Source organism: Colias eurytheme, chromosome 29 (genome assembly GCF_061535395.1).
Source record: "Colias eurytheme isolate Ceu_HAF_F1 chromosome 29, ilColEury1 Martin Lab GWU primary, whole genome shotgun sequence".
NCBI lineage: Eukaryota > Metazoa > Arthropoda > Insecta > Lepidoptera > Pieridae > Colias > Colias eurytheme.
In genome coordinates, this window is record NC_143008.1 from 6611760 (window position 1) to 6624716 (window position 12957).

At 35.3% G+C, this 12957-nt stretch overlaps 1 long non-coding RNA gene across 1 annotated transcript; it reads left to right on the top strand.

Annotated features, from left to right (window-relative positions):
• Positions 1–10234: 10234 nt before the first annotated feature.
• Positions 10235–11399, top strand: LOC149896337 (uncharacterized). The gene is made up of 2 exons (XR_016458385.1): positions 10235–10512; positions 11286–11399. It is a non-coding gene; the product is annotated as an uncharacterized LOC149896337 (long non-coding RNA).
• Positions 11400–12957: the final 1558 nt, after the last annotated feature.

Below are 12957 nucleotides of genomic sequence, written 5' to 3' on the forward strand. Positions count from 1 at the left end.
GTTTTTGAATCTGTGGTTTGAATAAAATATAAGTTAGTCGTTCTTTGTCACTGAAACCGTGTGTTTTATTTGAGGTTATGGGCTCAGCGCACCTCTATAAGTAGTAATTTTGTGTCGAGAAGTAAGTTTCGTACTAATTGAAGTTATAATTGTATCGATCGTGTTATCCAGTGAGTTAACTAACGAGGATGGCATCGAATTACCTAGTCAACGTGCCCAAACTGAAAGGTAGAGAAAATTACTCAGAATGGGTTTTCGCGGCAGAGAATTTTCTAGTCCTGGAGGATATGGTGCATTGCATCAGGCCAATATCTGGGAAGATGATAGAAGCTGCAGAAGATGCGAAAACAAAGGCAAAGCTTATCATGACTATAGACAGCGCCTTGTACGTGCATATCAAGGAAGTCAAAACATCGTCAGAACTTTGGAACAAGCTTAAGACATTATTTGATGATTACGGATTTTCGCGAAGCGCGCGATATCTCTTTTGCGAAACCTGCGGTCCTGTGTTCTGAAGATACATTAGCATAGCGGAAGACGCAAATATGAAAAAAAGGCTGAAAAGAACATTCCAATTTTCCAATGTTAAATACTTGAACATCTATTTGTTAGCAAAAACTCTACAGTAACTATAGTAGATGCATTAGAAAAAGTTTCAACGCAGCACTTTTCAAATGTTACTAATGATGAATTTGATCTTTTTGGACAAACTATAGCTCAACAAACCCGAGTGCAGCACTGGTACCAAAGTATACACACGTAACACGGGAGTTCACGGGTGACGTTTGGCGTTACAGCTATAGATCTCAGTTATTTTATTGTTTTAAATAGTTTTTTTGTGATGAATATCATAACAAAGTATAAGTTTTAATAGTTTATGGTTCCGAGTACTGTGTGGAGTGTTATCTCATTACGGTGTAACATATTAACAGTGTTATAAAGTGAACAAAGTTATAACCCAAGCATTTGCAAATTAATAATTATCTACTCGAAAATATCGGACGTTTACGCTTACTACTTTAGTGTTTAATATTCGATATCGATATTGTTCTTCAAAAAACGTCGAACACAAAACATTTACTTGGATAGTTACGCGAATATATTCTATAATCAATATTATAAAAGTAAAAATTTGGATAGACTTGATTCCTAAAGTACCGAGTCATTATTGCCGAGCAAGTTCCAGCAAGCTTTATGTTGAGTCGACATTTAGATCCGAAAAACACATGCATGACGTTTTCGTGGAATGGTGTAGACGTAGAGAACATAGTTCCCAAGCAGCAAACAGACCGACTTTCCTAAGAGTTCTGAAACAGGAGAATATAGCAATTCACCATCCACACAAAGACCAGTGTGATACTTGTTGTAGTTTTAATAATAATTCACAAAAGGAGTATGATGACCACATAATTAAAAAGAATGAAGCGCGCTAAGCTAAAAAAGATGCCATAGAATCGGCGAACGAAAAGGTGGTAGTAATCACAGTGGATGTGCAGAGTGTCCTACTTGCACCTAAGCTTTTGGCCAGCTCTTTATATTATAAACTTAAGTTACAATACCATAACTTTACTGTCTATGACTGCAAGACGAGAAAAATAACTATTTACTTTAGGCATGAAGCTGATGGGGGCGTATCCGCAAGTGAGTTTACTTGCGCGCGGTGTGTCCCTTAGACACATAAAACTGAAAGAATATAATAAATTCGATCGCTCTGGCGGGTCACGAGTGGCTGAATTCCGCTCAGGCATCCGCCCCGGAATGTCGCGAAAGGATGAGGGTTCGAGTCCCGCGGACATAATGTTGCTCAGTTCTGATTAAATTATCCCTATCAAAGAGGACAAGAAAGTGTTGTTGTGCGATATACATCCCATTAATAGAGAAAGAAAACATTTCAGAGAGTATCATCATATATTTGTAAATAAATTGAAATTTGATGATGAAAGATTTTATAAATATACAAGAATGACTCAAGAAACATTTGATTGGGCCCAGCACGTAACAAAATATAGTCAATCAGCATAAAAACCTCCGAGAAAAAGTAACAATAATTGTACCGGTCACGCCACGTGTTCTTAAAATCGTGGTTAAGTTATTTCAACAAAATCAGTATGTCGTCAAACACATTGGCATTGATTGAAAAATTAACAGGCCGCGATAATTACGTCACATGGCGTTTTGCGGTCCAAACATATCTTCAACACGAAGAACTGTGGGACTGCATTGTGGATGATCAGACATTGGACAAAAGAAAGGACATTAAAGCACGATCAAAGATCATTCTTTTGGTTGATCCGGTAAATTATGTGCACATACAGGAAGCTAAAACTGCGAAAGAAGTCGGGGAAAATTTGTCTCGTGTCTTCGATGACTCTGGGCTGACACGGCGAGTTGGTCTTCTGGCTGACATGTGTAACACAACGCTTGATGGATGTCCGAACGTTGAGGAATACGTGAGTAAAATAATGACTACTGCTCATAAATTAAGAAACATTGGTAGTATAGATAGAATCAAGTAGATTTCATTTTATAAAAGAAAAATATGCGATGCGATGAGCAACTTGCAGATATCTTTACCAAACCATTGTCTAAAGTCGGGGAGCGGCGGGACCTGGCCGCTTCACCGAAGTCCCTGGTGCATGAGTGTATCCAAAGGAAAGCTGCGTTGCGCTGTATACGCAAACTCAAACGCATGTAAAGTGTAAACTAAATCATAAATGTAATATTATTATGTTGTCAATTAGGTGTAATTGCTCCTCCCCGTGGTCCAAGCCTTGTCGCGGCGGTGGGGCTCAGTAGCTTGGGGTGCAAGCCAGCACCTTGAGTGAAGCGAATATGGACCGAGCTGGTTGCTCTCAGTACCTCTCTTATTAGAAGAGTAAACAGGAGATGCATGGCGCTTTGGCGCGTGTTGTGGCTCAAAGGGGCCAGCGGAGCTTTTGCTCGCAGGATGGCAGACCTTCAAGGTTTGTGAAATCTTTTTGCAGGCGGCGGATTGGCTTCGGCTTAGTATTGACTATCGATGGCTGCACCCGTAACCGTAATAATCGCTAAGTAAACTACGTATTACATAACACACAATAAAATATTAAAACACTAAGACAAAACATGTGGTGAACTATTTACATGGGGATTTCGTCCGTAACAGATAGTGAATTTTAGTCATAACACTACACCTAAAATATGAATATTGCTAACAATCATAAACTTACCGATAACATAGATCAGTTCTGGACCCATCGTCATTTTCATATTTTATTTTCAAATGAACCGGGAGCTCTTTTAATTTCAATTCAAGGTTACGGGCGCAGCCATCAAAGCGGCCATAGAAGGTTCTTTAAATACTTTAAAATTTTACAAAATGTAATCAGTAAACGCTTAATCAATTTAAATAAAAAGTCCCAAAGAGAGAATAACTCAAGAATACATTGAAACGACCTTAGAGCTCTTAGAAAAGGATTGGGGAAAGTTTTCACATCACATGGCGACCCTGCCAGTGCGTCCGCGTCGGATAGCAGTGTTCTAGAATTACGTTCCGTATTTGGCGCCGAAATCGGAGTTTCATCTTCATACTGAGAGCCGAAGGCTTCATAATAAATTATTATGGAGAATTACGCCAGTAATCGGACGTACTTGCAAAGATGGAAGTCTTTTCATATATCGATTTTATTAAAAGCAGACTATTAATAGTATGCCAGATATACGAAGTTAAATTTCAAACCATTCGCTTAATTCAATACCAACATCGTGACAAAATAGAGGCTTACGTAGAGGGTCACATTAATCAAAATACATCCCCTACAAAAATAAGCTTATGCAAAAAATATCATTAGAAAGCAGCTTGGATGTGGACTTCCCCGACGGAACGAGAGCTATTGCAAAGATTGAAGAAGTTTATAGCGGTAGCGTGTTATTTTTATACAAAATAAGTTGGGAAAGAGATTCTACATTACAAACGTAAGCCATATCTTTTGCTTACTTAAATTAATAAAACTTGATATTGGTAAATCGCATCAGAGCCTCAACCATGAGTTGTCAATATGAAGACTCGATTATCGATATCGACTGCGCCTATGTCCCGCTCCAAGTTTGTGAGAACTCTCAACCAATGAGAGCGCCAAACGCGGTCGATGTGTATAATAAAGTCTTCGTAATGACATGGTAGAGGCTCTGGATTTTATTTCTGGTTATATGAATAACCACTATGTAAAAACTACGCCTCTGAAACAAATTGATCCCAACTCTGCAGTGAATTTACCATTGAACAATTTGTACACTGAGAGAAAAAATTTCGGCGTAATTAATAACAATGTTATTAAATGGCGTTATTATCAAATTTTATCAATTCCTATGTATTTTTAATGAAAACTACAAAAAATTTAATTTCAAGTACAGTTTATTAATTTCGTAATATAATACCAATAAACGGGTTTTATTAAATGTCGAAATTAATATTCTTTACTTGGGATTGTAGGATTTTACATGTATTAATTAATATTCCTTGAATTTGTAGGTACTGTACTTATATCAAGAGGTACCTACAGATTAGTTATGATTATATTTATAATCATAGTTGAGTTTTACTAAAGTGACCGATTACAAAAAACTATAATATCTAATATGGCATTTCTTATTTCTATAATTCGTGAACTTGTAATTAGAACTAGTTTTATTTTTCCCTCAAGAAGTAAACTATTATTTGTCATTACAGTTATGGATATTAGTGTTTATATATACCTTTTATTGGAATTAGTAAAGTTACACAAGAAAAAACCAACATTGAATTACAAAGAGAAAATAAATTTAGCAGATCCGGACTTTAATATAAGTAGACCAGTGGACTTATTGCTTAGAGCAGATATTTACTCAACAATCGTTTTAGAGCGTATACGCACTATGCGGGTAGCCGCATTGCGGGTAGCCGTCCGGCTGACCGCAGGATGCGGTTGCGAATGCGGCCAGCCGGACGGCTACCCGCAATGCGGCTACCCGCATAGTGCGGTTGAAGAACCGTTGCGATTTGCGGTCATGTCAATCCATTTCAAAGATGAAAATGGAAGAAGCTGCACTTATTTACTACTTTTACACACGTTACGTAAAGAAGAAAAGCAAAGAAAGAAGTACTGGGTGCATCCTTATTTGCAAACACGAGATGAGAGCAAGCATTTTGCAACCACGTGCACACACTCACTCAATTGCGGGCAGCCGCAGACTGAACCGCACAGTGCGTATAGCAACCGTCCGGCTGGCCGTCACTCGTGACGTAGCTCTCCGAGCAACCGGAGCGGTCTGCGGGTAGCCGCATCGCAGTGCGCATAGAAATGAATATTACGTACAAAATTGTGTTTGCGGTCAGCCGGACGGCTACCCGCAATGCGGATACCCGCATAGTGCGTATGAACCCTTAGAAGGGATGATCAGAGGAGACTGCACAACACAACCACTCGCTCAACAAACACATTTAGGGTGGATTTTATGTGGTAATGTGCATACTTTTCAATGCAACATTGTGTTAACAAACATGGATAACATTAAACAATTTTGAGAAATTGAGGAAATCACGGACACAGAAGAGTTATCAACAGAGGATCAGAAATGTATAGATTTCTACAACAAAACAACGAGAAGATTAACAGATGGAAGATATGAAGTAAGAATTCCATTTATTGAACATAATGAACAAAAATTGGGTGTACTGTATCAGACGAAATGGAAGATCTCGGATTTCATACTCTGAAGGACTCAATAGAAGAAGAACTAAATAACAAATTCAACCGATATGATATTCGAGAACTATTAGACTTAATGTCATGTCTCCAAGTTTCCAACAGAAGGGATATAGCTGTTCCTATCTCCCTTTACTTTTCGAATCTCAACAAAAACTATGGACACCCGATATTACACCCGACAGAGGGGATAGAAAAACTGAGGGTGAATTCAAAGAAATACATCTCGGTGGACGATCAAGTGGCCCGCAAAGTTCTCTGGATGTTCCGAAAAACATACTTCATGAACTATTTTAGAAAGAAAGGCCACTACCCACATCATAAAGTTCTAGGTGATCTCCACCCAATGCTTGCGGAATGTCTGAAAGATGAAAGGGTTTTAACAGTGAATGAATCCAAGACACTCCCTCTGTCAGCTTGGAGCAATCTTAAGTTGGAGAAGAATCACGACATGAGCCTAGAGATAGATGAGAAGGAATTGCTTAAAGACACCGCGTGTTCTCCTCCACGAGAAGAATGGTTCAGACCTTATGACCAATGTGCATTTCAAAATTTGTATGGACAAAGAAAACCTAGAAGTTGGAATAACTTTGAACCAAGAGTACTCGCTAGATATTTAAAAGGAGATGCAGGAGAACTAGCTAAAAAAAATAATGGATCAAGAGAATTCCTTCTACAACCATTTAAGAGACGATATAGTTCAGCTTTGTCGAAAGGAGAGAGAATTAAATATTAAGGGGAGAGTCTTTTGTAAGCAGACTTACGAGATGAGGTTAATGCAGGTCTGTATGGAAATGACCTTAAGTGATAATGTACTGTCATATGTCAGAGAACAAACGATGACAAACACAGAATTAGAAGTTGCTAAAAGAATGGATAAAGTAGCATCCCACATAAAAGAGAAGGGGCATGCAAACCTTAATTTGGATTTGAGTTCTTGGAACCAACTGAATCGTCATGACTTGAATAAGTATTTGTTTCAAGAATTAGATGAGCTTCACGGAAGAAAGAATCTATACTCCGACTCCCATCTTTGGTTCAATAGGTGTATGGTATTACTCAGTTCTCGATTGACCCCACCCGAGATAGGACCGGATGGAGAACCTCTAGGTGGAGATTACTGCAATTATAACCAATATGGTGGGTTCGAAGGAATGAGACAAAAGGCCTGGACTTTAACTACAATAATGATAATAAAGATTGCTCTTGAAGAATGTAATATTCAAGGAGAGATAATGGGTCAAGGTGATAATCAGATAATCCATATCCGATTGAACGCAGAGCAGCAAGGACAACCTCATTTTTATATAAAGCTGCTTTTAAACAGCCTTGACTATTTATTCCGCTCAGCAGGTCTCTCTCTGAAACTTCAAGAAACCTGGTACTCTCAAAATTTATTTGAATATTCTAAAGTGCGTTATTACAAGTCAATAAGAATAGATGACAGTTTGAAAAGACTTAATAGGATAATTCCCGATATAAATGAGGGGTTTCCATCATTACAGTCTTTAATAACAGGGGTGTCGACTACTACTGAAAACATGTCTCGAAATTATGTCTCCCCTATAATTCCTTTCTTCCTATATTCTCTAGAATTGGGGAACACAATAAAAAGAAAGGGTATCCTGGACCTGAGAACAAGAGAGACAGATTTAGCGATAAGACCGCCATTTGTTTTAATTTATAATTAGATTAAGTTCATATTTATGTTATCTAAGAGCAATAAAGGATAAATAAATAAATAAATAAATAAATGGCGAAAAACCGTAAAAGAATGGCAACGCAAGGAAGAAAACTTTAATCGATCTCTTACGAAAGCTACATTTTGTCCTCTGTTGGAGCAAGTGTTGGAAAAAGATATGACAGTTGACACAAACCATAAAAAATGGTTTTAGAAAATGTGGCCTATATCCTTTTAACCCAGATGCCGTTGATTTTACAAAATGTGTCATGAATACAATAGAAAATTTTGAAAAAGATTCTATTGGGCAGGGTGATATAGACATAACAATAAAAGTTTTAGAATACTTCAAAAAATCATTCTCAGAAAACGGAATTGATATTAACCAAATTATCAACTACAAAACAATTATAAAAGAATCTGCTGTGAATGAAATAGAAAATATTAACGATACAGTATTAGACCAAAGAACGAACTTAAATGAACTTGATATAAATATACCCACAACCTTACAAGGACACGCTCAAGCAAATATCACAGATTGTAATACAATCGAAAATTATTATAATTTTTGACGAGTGTGGGAAAGAGATCCGTTGGCAGTTGATTACTAATTTAGTCAAATTACAAAAAAATGTGGGATTAAATTTTGCAAATAAAATTACTCCCCGTCATATTCATTTTAGAAATGAAATAATGAAGGTAAAATTAGCAACACAAGTTATGAGCATGAGTGTTGCAAATGCACTCAGACTATGTAATGAGATTGTGACGTCTTCTCTTTTCGTCGACACTGAAGCCACGATAGATTTTGTTACTATTTTTAACAATATATTCGATATATTAAATTCGAAATCATCAGATTTATATGGCTTGAAAAAACCACTTTCGTTTTTCCGGAATTTTCCACGCATTTTCCGGACATTTTCCAGGTATTTACCGGTTATTTTCCGGGAATTTCCCAGGCATTTTCAGGGGATTTTCCGAGCATTTTCCACGCTTCTCCCGGACATTTTCACGCATTTTCCAGGGATTTTCCAGGCATTTTCCACGGTTTTTCCGGAAATTTCCACGCATTTTCCGGATATTTTCCAGACATTTCCGGGAATTTCTCAGGCATTTTCCGGGGATTTTCCGAGCATTTCTCGGGGATTTTCCAGACATTTTCCAGACATTTACAGGCTTTGTCAGGGAAATGTCCGGAAAATGCCTGGTAAATATCTGGAAAATACCCGGAAAACGCGTGAAAATGTACGGAAAACGCGTGGAAATGCCTGGAAAATCCCCGGAAAATGCCTGGGAAATGTCCGGAAAATGTCCAGAAAATTCCCGGAAAATGCGTAAAAATGTCCGGAAAAACGTGGAAAATGTCACTTCAAATTTGCGAAGTAATTAAAGCAGAAAACCAAAAAAAGAAAAAGAAAGCTAAAATCTTTCATATTAAATGTATATGGGATTTCATACTTAATGTAAGGGAGGGTTTAAAGATAATTTTTTTGATATTTCTCGATTTATTTTTAAAAATTTATTACCGCCATTTTACTCATTAGGTTAAGTACTTTCGATATCAGTTTAAAGTTTTTTGTTATCTGTAATACTTACGGAAAAATAGATAGAAGAAGAGAGGGCCCGTTCACGTTCCTTGAGAAGATCTTCTTCCTCGTCGAATTCGGACGTAGTTCCATTGATGAGATTGCCAGCAGCATATGTAGGTCAGTACCTACATATATATTTTAATGAAAAGTGAGTTTGTTTACTTTTACGGGTATTGCTGTTTTCAATTTAAATGATAAATTATTCCTTTCAGAATCCGAGGAAGAATTAAAAGATAAAGTTGCATGGCTGCGGAATTCAATAGAGCCGTGGCACCTTGTCGAAGAGAAGTGGGTGGCCACAGCGGCATTGAGACTAAAATATAACTACTTGACTGGTGGCAGTGTTCAAGAATATTTTAACGAATACCCAGTTCTCAAAACTGGTTCTGGGTACCAACTACTATTGAAAGATTTTGATGTCATGTACGGTGATAAAACCGACGCTTTCTTTACAATAATCATCACACTCCGTGAGAAAGTGATTCAAGTGGCAAAAAACAAACTTGATAACAGCCGAGATAAAGATATAAAGCAAAGCTTGGAGCATTATCTGACCGTCATCAGTGGTAAGTTAATATATATCTATCTATATAAATAAAAATTAATTGCCACAATTTATGTAAGAGAACTACGGTTTCTTAGGGAAAGTTGTTTGTTATCATGAATAATATAGGTAAACCAGAATCTGATGGCAATTAGGGAAATCAAAATTTTGAGTGTGCAACCCTAGGGAAAATGGACTGAACGATCTTGATACTGCTTATTTTTTATTTTGTCCTCAATATCATTAGTCACATTACATAAGTGGACAATACTGTACTTAATAATGAGATATCCACTTAATATTATGTAGGTACATACTTACATGTATAATATACATATTACTTTTATATAGGTAATACATATTATTATTTACACATACCTATATTTGTATATTCATTATCATTATGCCATTTGAAAATATGGATGTAATGATAATGCAGATCAAATCTAGATTGCTTATAATTTTTTTATAAAATAAAATAAAAATAAAATAAAACTAAATTGTTTATTTTCGTAAGTATTAACAGATATTCATATACACATTATAAAATTGACTTGGACAGCTTGGACTTAACGAATAGCCGTATTGGAAACTCCTGTAATAAGTTTTCATAAAATTATATTGTAAACAACAAACAATATTATAGTTATAGTACGACATAAAAGAGATGAAATTAATTATTTTGGAACTAATTCGTTTTTCATTACCTGGCAACCCTGAATTGGCAATGTAGCTGTCAAGTTGAATAAAAATTTGTTGTTTTTTTCGTGAAGTGGAGAATTATTGAGATAAAATTGTTATTTAGAACAAGAAATTTAAATAAAAAAGGAGACATCATGAAAAAGGTTAAACGTAGCGGTGTCCGTGATGTGGTGTATAAAGTTTTTATTCGGTGTTTGTCCGAATTTCAAGCTGGAAATTTATTGACTGATTTGGAAAACGTTTACAAACGTACAGCAGAATATACCGGTGAGATTCCATTTATTTTTGCTCAGTACTACGTAAAATAGAATATTCCATTAGTGACGAGTGTTTAATGTATGTATGTATGGCGATTATTACGTTTTCGCAATTAAATTTGAGGTTATTTGTATGTAAACAAAAACTAGTTTTTATAGTGCGACCAGCACAATTTGAGTCAAGAAGTTATATCCAATGACCAATCCAACCAGCCTCAAATACTCTTTCAAACAAAAATACAAAAAATATTTATTACATGAGTTTAAATTCCAACCTTAGTTGTGTGATGGGTTTAACTTTTACTTTGTTTACAAATATTTTATATTATGTAGGTATATGATCTATCTGTCTATATTATGTATTTATTATTATGATTTAATTTTAAACATTTATCTATTTATATGTCATGTTAAATTATCTTAAGTACATGTTTTTGCTCTTATTAGTTTACATTATATCATAATATTATATTTTTGAGCGCACTGCCGCTCCAATCGCTTCAAAGAGGGGCCACTGAAAATCAGTGTTGCAACAGCTGCGTTGCAATTTATGCTGAGTGGCTACCATTTTGGCTCCACTTCTTAATTTTATATCTTTTAATTTAGTTATATATATTTTAATTTTACTGTGTTTGAATTGTATTGTCTTAATCTAATTGTATTGTGTGCGTGTTATTTTTTTGTGGAGTCAAATAAATTATCTTTCTTTCTTTCTTTCTTTCTTTCTATTAATCAATCAAACCATAAGAAAAAAAAATCATATTTACTGTATCATATTTACAGATACTGAAGATGCCCCGTACCCTCTTGCCAGTACTTCGAAACAGAGTGATGATCAGTCCTTTGAAGGAGTAGAATATTTAGATTTTGATGAATTATATTAATGTACAAAATTTATCTACAAAAAAAATAAAAATATGTGGTTTTCAAATCGCCTTGTTGTTTTCTACCCGACGGATCCAGAAAGAGGGTAATGTGTTTGAGCTGCATGTATGCTTGTTTGTTTGTATGTTTGATTCTATGTGCGCCTCTGCAGTCTAAACACTTGACCGATTTTTATAAAATAACTAATTCCAAATACATTTAAGTAAAATTTGACCTAGGTAGGTCAATTAAAATACTAATGTATTTTTGTCTTAAATTACACTATTGCTACAATGAAACAATTATAACGGTTTAAATCGCGGTATTTATTTTAGATTATATCATATAGATTTTTGGATTTTTATTCTATAGTATCAAGATCGCTTGCGTCGCAGTATCAGTGTTGCTATATGAGCGACGGTGGCGCCCTCATTTATTTTCATCTCTTTTGTGTCGCACTGTACCTACATATAATATTTTTAATTTAAAGTATCTAAACGGGTAAGTCCAATTTACCAATAAAATATTCAAAATTGAAAATTGTGATGTGTTTGACCCTTCTTCATCGAATGTTTTTCTGTACACATTATAAACAACACCTCTTGCTTGTGATAGCAGCGGCTTTTTCGACATTTTCAAAGATTTTTTAGACAAAATCCTAAAAATTATTCATCAATTGCAAAGAAGACAAATAATTTGACAACCAATTTGATAGTTGTCAAATAAAGTTGCCACATGAAAATCTTTTATTTCTTAAATATAAATATGCCATCAGATTCTGGTAGACCTATATCTCCAGATTTTTTTTGTTCACTAATTACCAGTCACCCTATATACTAGTTTAAAATATGAAAATGCTTTTTTCAGAGGTTGAGGCAAGTGACGACGTAAAGAACAATGGAGTGCTGATGCTATTGCCATACATCACGTCAAGCGCTCCATTAAATCAATCCAATAAATCACACCTCAATGAATTTCAATAAAAAATATTAATTACAAGTCAAAATTTTAATAGGGCCTATAAAAAAATACTGGTTATAACATCACTGCTTTATTAATTCCACACATTAAATTGTGAATCCTAGTCACAAGATTCTTAAGACAAGTAACAAGAGTAGTAAAACCCAAGAAAAAAAGTACTAAGAATAAAAAATATATTACGTGTAACCAATATTTATGACATTGGCTTTAATAAAAACATATTAACAGAAAGTAGTTACGCATCCACCCCAACCCTCTGTATTAGGTTGAGCAATAGTCTTCCGCTGGCCTCAGCAAGACCACCGGAGAGTTCTTGCAATTTAGCATAAGCATTGCAGTTATTGAAAAACATTTGTTTCGCAATATTGTATCGATGGTACCATGTATGTAATTCTGGGCATTAACATTTGTGACTCCAAATCGTCCACTTGTTATAGTTAAGTAATTAAATAAGTTTAATTTTAATTTTATTTTATTTCTTTTTAAAAAAGTCAAATCGCACCCGCAAAGTTTAACTAAGTATGTTGGATTACTTGCACTTAAATAAACTTTACTCGTTATTAGTAAACAGTATTTTTATTTAAACTAAACTTGGATTTTTGGCGTCAGT